We start from the raw sequence: 12,643 nt of genomic DNA, 5'->3' as shown, positions 1-12,643 counted from the left end.
CGAATCCTCTAGCTCTGTTTCCTCCACTGTGGTTACTTGTTCACTGCCACTCTTGTTTCCCTTTGGAAAGCATTGCTTAGGAAGTGATTCTTCCCTTGCATTTGCTACACATTTGCCCAAATGCAGGGCATTGTTTTGGTGCATGCAGATTGCCACATCTTTTGCATGAAAACTTCCCTGTGACATTTTGTTGTTTATTCGTTTTTTTCAATTTCTAATTTCTGCATTTGTTTTACTGGAGCTACGGCACTGTTGCACCTCCTGTTCCTTCTGTGCACTGAATGTTTTTGCATGCAGCTTAGCCAGCTCACTCGCATTGCCAATTTTAATAGCCTCACCAACTTTAATTCAGGCTCTCTCAGTAACCTCTCTCTCTCACTTTTTTTGTCGTGCACCTCCGAACACTATTTGGTCACGAATCATTGAGTCTTTCAATCTCCGAAGTTACACGTTCTTGCTTTCAATTTCAAGTCCGTCACAAAAGCACTCAAAACTTTCAGTTTGCGATTGCATGCGGGATCTAAACACATACCGTTCGAATGTCTCATTCCTCTTTGGTGAACAGTGGTCATCAAACTTTTCCACAACTTTGTCAAACTGTTCCTTGTGATCCTTTCAGCAAACACAACGATTAAACACCTCCACAGCCTGAGGTCCCGCGACAGTGAGAAGCAGTGCTATTTTCCGCTCGCGTCGGGCTTTGTGTCCAGTCCCAGTGCTTGCAGGTACAAGTTGAATCGTTGCTTAACGTTCGCCATTCACAGTCCACATTTCCCGTCCAGTTCAGAGGTTCAGGCGGTTTCACACTTTCCATGACTTCTGTCGGACCACTCCTGGTACCATGTAATGTTTCTTATCTTAATAAAGAAACTTGGGTTCGTCACGAAACTTATTTATTAGCACAACGAGTCCAGAGGAACAGATACACCGTCATATTTGCTTCTTCTTCTGATGACATTCAATGCACCGACCACACATCTCTGAGGGTACATCATATCTGCAGCCATCTGGTGGCAGGAGGTAAAACTACAACTCTTTAACTTATCACTACACCTTGTATCGTGGCAAGTCGCTCACCGTGGCAGAATTTAATCCAAAGTAGTTTGTCTTCCAACGACGGACACAGAACGTGACCACGGGAGTAGAGGGGACATGTGTGCGTATCAGTTAAAATGTAAATATGACAAAATTACAATCACCAAAATCAAACATATGTGATAACAAGTGTATATGATTCAAATGCACTTTTTTATTGCCAAATTGCATAACTATTTACGTAACTTACACTGTGTTTTAAGAATGACCCCCCCCTAACTTCTCATTTGGTATCAACCAAGCCAATGCCAGTCAGAGCCCGCCACGAAGTGACACTTTCTCCTGTTTCACGGGCTGTTGGATGGCTGCAGGTTTTGATTGTACATCACGCTCTCGTTGTGCTACATTTAGTTTGCAAGTATATTATTTTTTTGGCCATGCTGTGTTAGCAATTCATGATTTTGCATTAGTGTAGATTTTTATTGGGCTGAACATTAACCGTCAGCTTTCATTAGCTAGCTAGCACTTTTTTGGACTAACATCATGGCTGCTGGAGTGTGTTATTTGCTTCGTTTTTGTTGCCTTAACATTAAAGTCTCTATTGAGCCATATTAACACAGCACATAGTCGAAACCCAGATTTCCGTGTTATATGCGGAATTGATGGATGTACCGAAGAACAGAGTATACAACTCCTTCTACTACCATATCAGACGGACACATGCTATGTATCTGCTACTACTGGGCACCCACCCGCCAAATGGATGACAGTCACTACATCTGAGCCATCTAGGGTTGGAGGAGAACATTTTGATATACCAATTTTTTTTGACTGTGCCACTCAAACAAGAGGGATGCAAAGGACCAGCAGTGAAGTGAGCACAAGTTTCAGCCGAAATGAAACGTCTCTGCTAGAGCTTGAGGATTCTGAGAGTCAATATACTGATCATCAGGTAAGCTTTCACTTTGACTATCTTGCATATTATAATAAAACAATATTAATTACATTGTGGTAATTTTTTAGTACTGTATGTTAATGCAGCATTAGACTGTTAACACAAACCCGTCACTTCTCATTTAAAAAAAAAATGAAATACTTATGTATAGAAGGAAAAACTGAAATATATAACACGTTAGTCAGCAAGTCTGAACTCTTATTGTATATTAACATGTCTTTACAGGAATGTGCTGGTGCATCACCTGAGGCTCTTACCAGACTGCAGCAGCATTTGTCATCAATGTCCGGGAACAATGCCACCTGTCCCAGGTATTACCCTAACCCAGAACTACAAAGAGATTTTATTTGCACACTCTTAAAACTGCTGGGTTAAAAATAACCCAACTTGGGTCATATTGGTAACCAAGTGCTGGGTCAAATATGGACCGAGCCAACGCTGGGTTGATTTGACCCAGCAGGGTTGGGTTATGGTTCTGACCCAGCATGTTGGGTTATATGTTCTACCCAACAATTGGTTAAAATTACCATTTTGTTGGGTTAAAACAACCTAAAATGGGTTAGAAAAAATATAACCATATTCTGGGTTATTTGCATTTTTTTTTCTCACTTGATTTTTGCATTAAGAAATGTATTGATGAAATTATGAAATAATCAAAAACATCCCAGCATTTGTTTTATTGTGTCAATATATTTCACTTAAGACAAAATTCAACATTACAATTCATTTCAGTTAACATTAAAAGTATAACAGAATACAAATGTAATTTTACATTTTTAAATTAAAAACATGTGATGATCACTATTACATCACTAAATATACAAAAAAGTCACAATTTCATTGAACTTTCAAACCAACTTTTACATTTTAAAGAGTCCACACATACACACTTGATAAATAACATCCATGTCTGAGTGAGATCTGGTTTCGCAAAACACTGCTCAACAGACACTAGTTGACCACAATGTCCAAAAGAACTACTTCCTGTCCCTGTTCTACAGGTAACTAATGAGATGTCTCTCTGGAGATAAAACAGAGACCTAAACACACAGGGTGAAAACAGGATCTGCAGCAATGTGCAGTACAACAACAATATGGTGTTTTTAGAAAATGAAACCATGGAACCTATTCTGGTAAAACACAAAAATACAATTAAAAACCTGAAAATGACAATAGTATATGGGCGTTTTAACACTCACCGTGTGCCATAAAAACTACATAGTAGCAATCTGAGCTCGCATTAATTTGACAGCGTTTGATTCGTGTCCTGGTATCTGAAACACAGTGGTCTGGATGAACTCCCAAACTGTAGCACAAGGTTTTGGGAAACCGACATCAAACACAAAAAACGCCTTGAAACAGACGTCCACAGCAGCCAAAAGAGACGGCTGCTCCAACGCTGCCCCATTCACAATGATGAAAGCTTGAGAGCACTGATGTCCTTCCCCCAGCATTAGAACGTATGGGGGCTCTGTGCTGGATCTCATCAGGTAGTCGGCCATGTTGGTTGCAATCTGAGCAAAAAACAAACAAAAAGAATGAATGAATACAAATATATATTCTTAATAAGCCTTGGTAGCCTAGCCTAGTCAATAAAAGACATATCAACATGAAACAGAACGCAAGGAAACTAGATTAATCTGATATAGACCTCATTATATGAGCTGATATCCAATAATCACATTACTGGATATGAAAACAGTAAAGGCTGCTTTGGATGTGACGGATATTAAAAGAGACGTCTGAACTCACAGGCTGGACATGGATGAAGGCCCGGCGTGTCTCCAGGCTGCTGGGACGGACAACTCTTTTCCCCAGTCTGTACGGTGCAGCTGAGTAGAACCGGCAGCAGCTGCAGGGCTATATCGCCTTGTTTGTCTGTAACAATTATAAAAATGCAAAAAATTAAATGCATGCAATATTAAACATCCGTAACTAACCTGTGCAGCATAGATTTGGACAATTTTTTTTTTGTGAATTCATAAAGGTCCAATCAACTATGCCGGGCTGATTTAGCACCAGGTCTCCAAAGCTGACTGGACTGTGAACTAGAGGACGACAATGGGACTAGAGCTGCACAATAATTGCAATTTTATGGAAAATCGTATCATGAACTAGGGGGGCGCAATATTTGTTAAAGGCAAAATATGTGTCAAACCGTTGTAAAATAAAGTACTGTGGTGCTCCCGGCATACTGATTGTATCCTACAGTCTAAAAATTAAACAAAATATTTGTTTGGTACCTCAAAAAGAAACAACACTTCAATTTTTTTTTCTTCAATGAAAATGAAAGTAATTATACAATTCTCTGATATCGTTAGTCATATCGCAACCGCAACATAAGTCAAAATGATCGCAATTATATTTTCCTAAAATCATGCAGCTATAATTATAACCCAACACAAATCTGGAGTCCACCAATAGGCTGCTAGTCCTGCAAGGACGTCAATAGGTTTTATAAGAAAACACAGAACGCACATAGAGCATCCAGTTAAACACCTTTTTAACACCCCCCCCCCCCCCCCCCCCCCCCCTCTGTCCTTACGGGACAATCAACTGGAACTGACATAGAATTGGATTCAGTGCGTCAAAATACTGGAAAAGCCATTTCCCAACCCTAACCACCATCAGGTATATAAAGGTGTTAACAAGATCTTTTTTAAATGTAAATACCTCCTGAGAGCGAATCTATGTTGGCGAGAAGGTCAGCTGTCTTCTCTCTCTTGGTCATGCAGATGATCTTGGCTGAGAACAGAGGGTTCTGGTTCTCAGTCAGTCTCCCAGAGGACTCCGGATGCAATACTGAGAAATCTAAGTACAGTAGAAGGCAAAGACGCAAAAGAATATGTAAGACACAATGACTGGTTTTAAGTGATTTTGTAAGATAGTAGCTCACCATGCCTGGAGTGTCCACTAAGCGTGGGACCTCTGTGATGATGTCCAGCAGTGATGTGGTCCCATTAGATAATGTCCAGCAGTGATGTGGTCCCATTACAGCAGTGATGTGGTCCCATTAGGATCCACGGGGCCCGACGGAGAGCAGGCTCCAACATGTGTTGGCCGACCTGGGACTGGATTATTTTTCAGCTGCTCCGTCAACTGGATGGCCCGCTCTGGAGTTATAGTATGTAGAAATTAATAAGTTATACCAAGTTGTGACATATTAAGACATCTCCTTTTTGAATCGGGTGGGCCGGTTTCCCATACGAGGATCAAGTTTAGCCCTGGACTATAAACAAAATGAAGAGTTACGTAAAGAGTTGAATCTCTAGATATGAAACTGGCTCCTACAGTTGAAGAAAGAAGTACGTTACAAACAGGGTAGAGGACAAGTCAAATTCACTTCTAAATGGAGGAGCAAGACGTATTGCTGTAGGCTACCTGGCAAAATGACCCGGGTGTGTTGTGGCACTTGTGATGTTAAATGTACCCGTCTGCCAGAGTGGAGCCTTTTTCTGACATTGCGGAGACGCTCTTCCAGAAAGCCTGTTGCGGGTTTATGACTTCTCCCTGGGGTGAACCATGCATCCTAAAGTTTAGAAGTAAACACAAATGATTTAAAAAAATAAAAATAAAAAATTCAAACACTTTAGGTAATAACTAGTCAGAAGCAACTCTGAAATTAAGAGCTGAAGTTAACATTAGAATAAAGCTGAGCCAACAATTGATCAGCTTAGCCTTGCCTTACATGTCCAGCCTGATTCTGCACAAAAAGCTGAAACGTGGGTGTTGTGTTGTAAGGTGTAAGCCCATGATTTTTTAGGGCAACTCCCTTCACTTTACCGGCAGTATCAACACATGAAGCCACCCTGTCTTGAGAAGCTTGATGTTTTGTTGTTTAACTCACTTTGCATTATCTTTGCTATCTCTTGGTCCTCTTTCTTTTCCTCACAGCCTCACTCATACACGCTGCTCTCACTGCTCTTTTCCTTCTGCAGCCACACTGTCACTAATTTAGGGAACCTGCATACTTCTCTCCTAACAGGAGGGGGTAGCGATTACCCCCCTATCCCATGATACATTGCTTCTTGAAACCGTCACAGCCCTAGTAGAGGTTGTCACATTTGCTGTAGGTCAGTTCATTATTTGGTTAAACTTACATAGCCTGTGCCTTGACAGTCCCTCAGGCATGGAAACTGATCCACAATGGACGATGCCAGCAGAGCCTTTGCACCTGAAGATGGACTTTACAACAATATGCATTTTATTAGCATTAAACACTACCACAAAATACAATATATTGACAGTTAATTCACAGTATATAAAATTTAAATAAACCAAGATTGCACTAACTGATCCCAGATCAAAAGATGAGATAACTAGTTTAGATGCAATTCACATTAGTAAAACATTATTGTAAAATAAAAATAATCTGTGTGTAAAAAACAAAACTTACTTCTCTCCAAAGCGCTCAATTAAGTGGGACACAAAATCCGGACCATGGAACATCTTCCTTAATTGATATATGATTCTGTTCCTCAAGACCGAGAACCATGCATTTTCCATCAGTTGTCTTGTTAAGGATCTCACGGATATTCTATAAAATTATTAATGAACAGAGAAAGAAAGTATATAAATATATATGAAAATCATGACTACTGTCCCCAAATCAAAGTGAAGCTTTGAAAAAAGCTTCTCACTCAATTAAAATAGGATATTCAAGATAACCATGAACTTACAAATGTTGCTCCTTGTTCCACAGAAACTCTGTGTTGCTCTGGAGGTGATTCTGGGCTGTTGTGCCGGCAGCCGTTTCGGGGCTGGGGCATGAATCCTTAAAAGTAAATCAAAGAAATGAAAGCTTTATTACCATGTTCCATTCCATAAAATGGTATAAATTGGTTTAAATGCTTTTTTCAACATGTTTTATTGCTTAGTATACTTACTAGTTGATATAACTTTTCTACAGCAGTTTCAGGTCTGATTATAGATCATATTACTAAGATGGGTTGCAATAAATAAAGCAGCGCATGTCATAGTTCTACGCAAAGAACAGAGAACTAGAGAACATTACCAACTATATACAGTATTCCCTACATTACATTCTATGTTCAAAAAGTCTGTATTTCAACGAAATGTAATGGTGATTGTTGTTTTCGTTGTGGGACCTTACAACAGGAGGGGTGATAGTCATCAATGGAATCAATGTCAACTGCCTCAATTGCTGAGGTAGGAAACACGGTGAAGGCAAAATAATGCCTTTCAAAGCCTGTTGTTTCCCAGTTTTTTCAATGACTCTGACTTTTGAGCTCATGACTACAATTCTCTGAATGGTTCCAAAATTAGGCTCACCATCAGGAGAGTGAGATACCAGAAGTGTCATTCCTGGCCTGTAGCTAGTACCCTTGTACCTAACCCAAGATGGCACATAAACTTCTGTAAAAGCAGGAATTCCCTCAAACCCACTCACCTTCCCAAATCCTCTATGGTACCAAGCAGTGTCACGCATCCTGGCCCAACTTCAAACTCATGGGAGAACATTTGGCCAGACAGCAGAGTGTAGCACATCATTATCTGATGTCTGTAGGCCTGGGTTTTACAAATATTCCTAAAATTGCAGGTCACGTGGCTTACTCGTTTGAAAAACCCATGCTTTGCTTCAAAACGCATAGACCAGAAGTGAACTATGGGCCCCAATTTCCTGATGGCTCTCGGATAATGAAGCATGAAATGATGTTTAGGCTTCAAGTGTCTGTTGGGGTAGAGGTCTAAAAAAACAATGGTGTTCCTGAATAAGATACCCCAAAAAGATGATTGCCCCATGCGTCAGTGCAGGAGAAAAGATCAACTCCATACAGCACAGTAATGAAAGGAACAATTCCCAGTGTTGGTTACCCTCTGGAACCAAATCCCCAATCATCAGCGGCAGCAGTCTTAGTAGACACCAAGTCTGTGATGCCGTTTGCCTAAGGGCCCCATCAGGATTTTTTAAGTCCTGGGGTTTGATGGCAGATGGCTTGTTGCCGCCATCGCAAAACCCATAGTCAAAGCTGGTCAGTCTATAGTTCAGCTGCTCAAGGGTTATGAGTTTTTGCTCTATCAATGAATTGAGCACAAGCTTCATTTCAAAACCACCAACTCCCTCAAGGATGTCGTGCATTACATCAGGAGCTACGTTGTCCGTTACATGGTAAAACTGCAACTTGTTCAGAGCACAATCTCTTTTGATGCCAGTTTCAGTTGAGTTGTTAAGAAGGGAGTCTGAGTTGTAGTTCCCCTTATCACGCAGTGATGAGGATCCTCAACAGTTTGCGCCCTCAAAACCGCTCTGTGTGCCCGACACCATCGACACACACTATTGGCTGAAAAGCTTTCTGAGTAACCAAGGATGCTATTAAGTCCAAGGTTATCCCCACACACCTGTGCCACTCCAGCCTTCACAGTGCCTTTGAAAAGTGTGGTTTCAATCTGAACACCATTCAGTTCCAGGTCCCTAATCTCATTCACAATTGGCTCTAGAACAGCATTCATTCCATAGGTTTTCACATCATCAGTCTTGTACACTGCTAACAAGAACTGAGACTTCAGGCTAGACAGATACTCTGGTGGCAAGCATTTAATGGTGAAATAGATAAAACCAAGCTTGTGGACTGATGTTTTAGAGCCAAGTGGATTCACCATCTCACAATCATCGTTGTAAAGTACCAGTGGAATAGAGAACTCTTTGGAAAAAGAGGATTGGTACAAAAGACTGTGCCATCTCTAAAATCCTGAATGGCAGAAGTTTCACGCTTTTTTCCAATCTAAGATTTTCTCCATTGTTCCCTGACTTTCCAAGATAAGCTTCAGCATAGGTTTTAGTGGAACATACTGGAAGTTGTCCCTAACTGCAACTTGTTTCACAGTACCCTTCTCACGATCAGTTTCTTGCATGTAGGAAAATCCAGGGAGAGGTACTGCTTCTGGCTGTACAAAGTATCCAGACTGGGTGAAATACTTCATTTGCCTGTACTCTGATTCAAAGCCCTGAAATGGTTCAGCAGCTACTGCAAATTGCTCTAGCAGTTCCTCTGCTTTAAGAGACTCAGAGTGGCCTATCTCTCTCAAAAAAGAGACAGTTTTTCTCTTTAGACTACCAACTACATCTCTGATTAGACTAGATGTGTTTTTCAACAACATCCCTAATCCCACTATATGTCTGTGACGACTTAGACTTCAACCTAGCTAAGAAGAGTGCAACTCTGTCTTTGATGTTGTCATCCTCTAATTCATCCCATTCCTCCACTGAAGTCTCATTGCAATCTACCTCACAGGTTGAGAAAGCCACATCACTTTGTGGATCTGCAGACCTGTCAGGAAGTTCAACTGAAGAATGTCTTCCTCTGTTCCAACTCCAAACTCAACAGCATGGCCCAGTAGGTGTCTCCTAAACGATCTCATGTGATTAAATGAGCGATGGCACCCAACTTGAGCGCACTGGAAATATGTTGATGTGGAGTAAACATTATGTATCACTCTCAGGTGGCCAAAAAATTCTTATGTCATTGCCTGAAGACCTTCCACACTTGAAGCACACGTAACCCTTTGTGGAGACCTATGACTCTATGCGTACCTCAAGCAACGTTTTGAGCTGGCGTTGAAATTTTAGCCGTGGCCCAAGGAGCGGTATCAGGGAGTTCAAGTTGTTTTCCGTCCAAGAGATACAAGCACTCTTTATCAATCTGCTCAGCTGCAAAACACAACATTAATTGTTATGTTACCAATAGTTACTTAACATTTTTTATTGGGTTGACAAAACACAAACATGTAATAAAGCAAGCTACTCTGTATTTATTACCAGCTGCAAGATGGTCTTTCCTAAATTTTTTAACCCCCCATAATTAAAGTGAGTACTTCAGAATACCTTCAAACGCAGGAGCAGCTCAGCCAGATTCCATTCAACAAGTTTCTCCTTCACAAAATCATCCATCTGTTAGAAATAAATAGAGACATTTTTAGGGTCACATATGATTTTTTGCACTTATTGATTGTTCTATAGGTTATAGCTCATCGGCCATTTTGACCAAAATAGTAGCACTAACAATAAGAAGTACTATCAAACCACTAGAGCGCTCATGTTGACCCTTTAGATTCAACACTGTAATCTCTCATGCTAAACACCCCAATGAGAGTCTAGGATATCAAATGAGTCCAAGATGTAATTTGTTTTTACTATAATTATTATTATTAATATGGATACTAAAGCATACAGTAAACACTATAACATTGTACATTCACACTGGTACTTTTCTGTAGGGTAATAACCATTGCATTTTTAGATAACCTAGCAAAGATAAATATTTTACATACTCTATAACAGAACTAATGCCCACCTCAGCAGCCCAGTGGAGTCCGTGCAGTACAGACTAACATCCCTGAAATCATTTGGCACTTTTAGACTGCAAATCAACACAAAAACAGCTAAAATATTCTGTTAAAAATCTTAAAACATAATTTTTTCCCATCCTATTGAAGCATGTATACCCTAAGATACAGCAATACATATTTCCATAGTAGTCTTCAGACCACAGGTTACAAAGTCTAGGAATGCTGATCCATTGTTAAAAAGACTGAATGTGAGAACAAGCAGATAGCTGCTAGTGCTAACTTTAGGTCAACAGTCTCAGTTTGCCAGACCACCACACTCATCCTACAACTCAGCAAAACAACAGAAAGTCATTATGTAATCACATGATTTTAATCACAATAACAATTTCACACTAACTTGATTAGCGCTAGCTAGCTAGCTATATGCTGAGTCACTGCAGGCAGGCTGTTAGCTAGCTAGCTAGCTATATGCTGAGTCACTGCAGCCAGGCTGTTAGCTAACATTACCATAGCTACATATTAACAACACAGAAGTAACCCTAACCACAAACATACCTTGTAACTGTTAGACTGCTTAACACATAAGAGAGAATAAGTCTATTACTTTATCATTGTTCTGTTTTGCGTTATTATCAGGTTTTATAGTTTTAGAGCTCAAGCCATATAACTTAGCGCTAGCTAACGGTCATTTTTCCCTGCGTCATCCTCATTGTCAAGTGTGTCATGACGTGCGGGACGCTAAATGACAGCTACTGTACTCATAATGTTAACGTTATATTGTTAATTAATTCCATGTAAGGAATTACGAAAGAGGAGAAGCAGTTAGCTAGCAGATACAAGATGAGTTTGAGCTAACAGCTAGCTAATTGCTAACGTTAATGTCCTATATCGCTAGCCTTATAGCTCGCTAGCTAGCGTTAGCTAAAGTGAGCTAACGTTACGGTTAACCATACAGACAGCTACGTTAATGGCTAACATACCATAGCTAAATATAACAACACAGAAGTAACCCTAAACACAAACATACCTTGTAACTGTTAGACTGCTTAACACATAAGAGATATCAAGTCTGTTTACTTTATCATTGTCCTGTTTAGCGTTATTATCAGGTTTTATAGTTTTAGAGCTCAGGCCATAACGTTAGCGCTAAACGGTCATTTTTCCCTGCGTCATCCTAACGGTCAAGTGCGTCAACGGCTACTCATACCGTTAACGTTATATAGTTAATTAATTCCGTGTAAGGGTGTTAGTGCGTTACAGGAACCAAGTTGTCTGTTATTCTAACATATTTGTATAGTTTGACCGTCTTAAAGGTTCCTACCACTTACCGGGGCTGGGTCGTCGACGTCCCGGGGCCTTCTGTCCAGAAATGGCGGCAGAATGAGCCGCTCCGGTCTGACCCATCGTGTTGGTCACAGTCTTTGACCCAACGTTGGTTTAAATCAACCCAACCTATGACCCAACAGCCCTAACCCAGCATTTGGGTTACTAAAATAACCCAGCGTTTTTTAGTGTGCACCCTTTTTAATTCACCAGATAATTACAACTTTAATTATTATATAGTGTGGGTGATGGCACAGTGGACATGACACAATGCCTTTGTGTAGGAGACCTGGGTTCAATTCCCACTGTGATACATCAACCAATGTGTCCCTGAGCAGAGACACGTACCCCCTAGTTACCCCAGAGGCGTGCGACTCTGACATATACAACAATTTTGGATAAAAGCGTCAGCTAAATGACATTTTTGTAATGTTATTCAAAAGTACATTTAAGGGAAACAAATGACAAAATGAAGTAAATCTGGTCCACACTCTTCTACAATTTAAAACTGTCAATTCTACATCTCTGTAACAGCAACAACGTGACATTTTTTGGAAAGGAATATACAAAAGGAAGACTTCTCCTCATTATCTATTTCTCTGGCAATCTATGGTCTTGCTTTGGACAGCAAAGGGTCAATCAAAAGAAATCGGGGACATTTTCAAAGTGCTGGGCAAATGGCTATTAATAACGTGATTGTGCTTGAACAGATTTGTGTTTTTTCTCTTGTTTTGACTCCTTTTTGTTTGGGTCTTCTTCACTAAAGCCAAAATGTGTTCAAACAATAGACAGATTCTGTCAGTAGAGGATCTAAATGTCAGTTTTGATACATTTGGATTAATTGACCAGACCTACTTTTATCCCAAAATTTACAAAATCAAACTTCCTGAGATCTGTGGCTATTTTGTATGAAATTAACTATATTATTACGTAGGTTATGCTAAATCTGGGTGGAAGACAATCAGGATGTGTCTTTACTTTAATTTCTTTTTTTATGTTTCAGAGGAGCGTCAACAGAATTGT

General features: G+C 40.1%; 2 long non-coding RNA genes across 2 annotated transcripts; both read right to left on the bottom strand.

Moving 5' to 3' along the window:
- Positions 1–4,106: 4,106 nt before the first annotated feature.
- LOC116684899 (uncharacterized) lies at positions 4,107–11,309 on the bottom strand. Its single transcript, XR_004330862.1, has 3 exons — positions 11,297–11,309; positions 10,032–10,033; positions 4,107–4,173 (listed from the first exon to the last, which is right to left on the bottom strand). It is a non-coding gene; the product is annotated as an uncharacterized LOC116684899 (long non-coding RNA).
- LOC116684898 (uncharacterized) lies at positions 5,273–6,419 on the bottom strand. Its single transcript, XR_004330861.1, has 3 exons — positions 6,387–6,419; positions 6,091–6,175; positions 5,273–5,519 (listed from the first exon to the last, which is right to left on the bottom strand). It is a non-coding gene; the product is annotated as an uncharacterized LOC116684898 (long non-coding RNA).
- Positions 11,310–12,643: the final 1,334 nt, after the last annotated feature.

The sequence above is a fragment of the Etheostoma spectabile genome, unplaced genomic scaffold (assembly GCF_008692095.1).
Source record: "Etheostoma spectabile isolate EspeVRDwgs_2016 unplaced genomic scaffold, UIUC_Espe_1.0 scaffold00569389, whole genome shotgun sequence".
Classification (NCBI taxonomy): Eukaryota; Metazoa; Chordata; class Actinopteri; order Perciformes; family Percidae; genus Etheostoma; species Etheostoma spectabile.
Note: the sequence above shows the minus strand (reverse complement) of the source record. Positions and strands in the feature narration are given on the sequence as shown.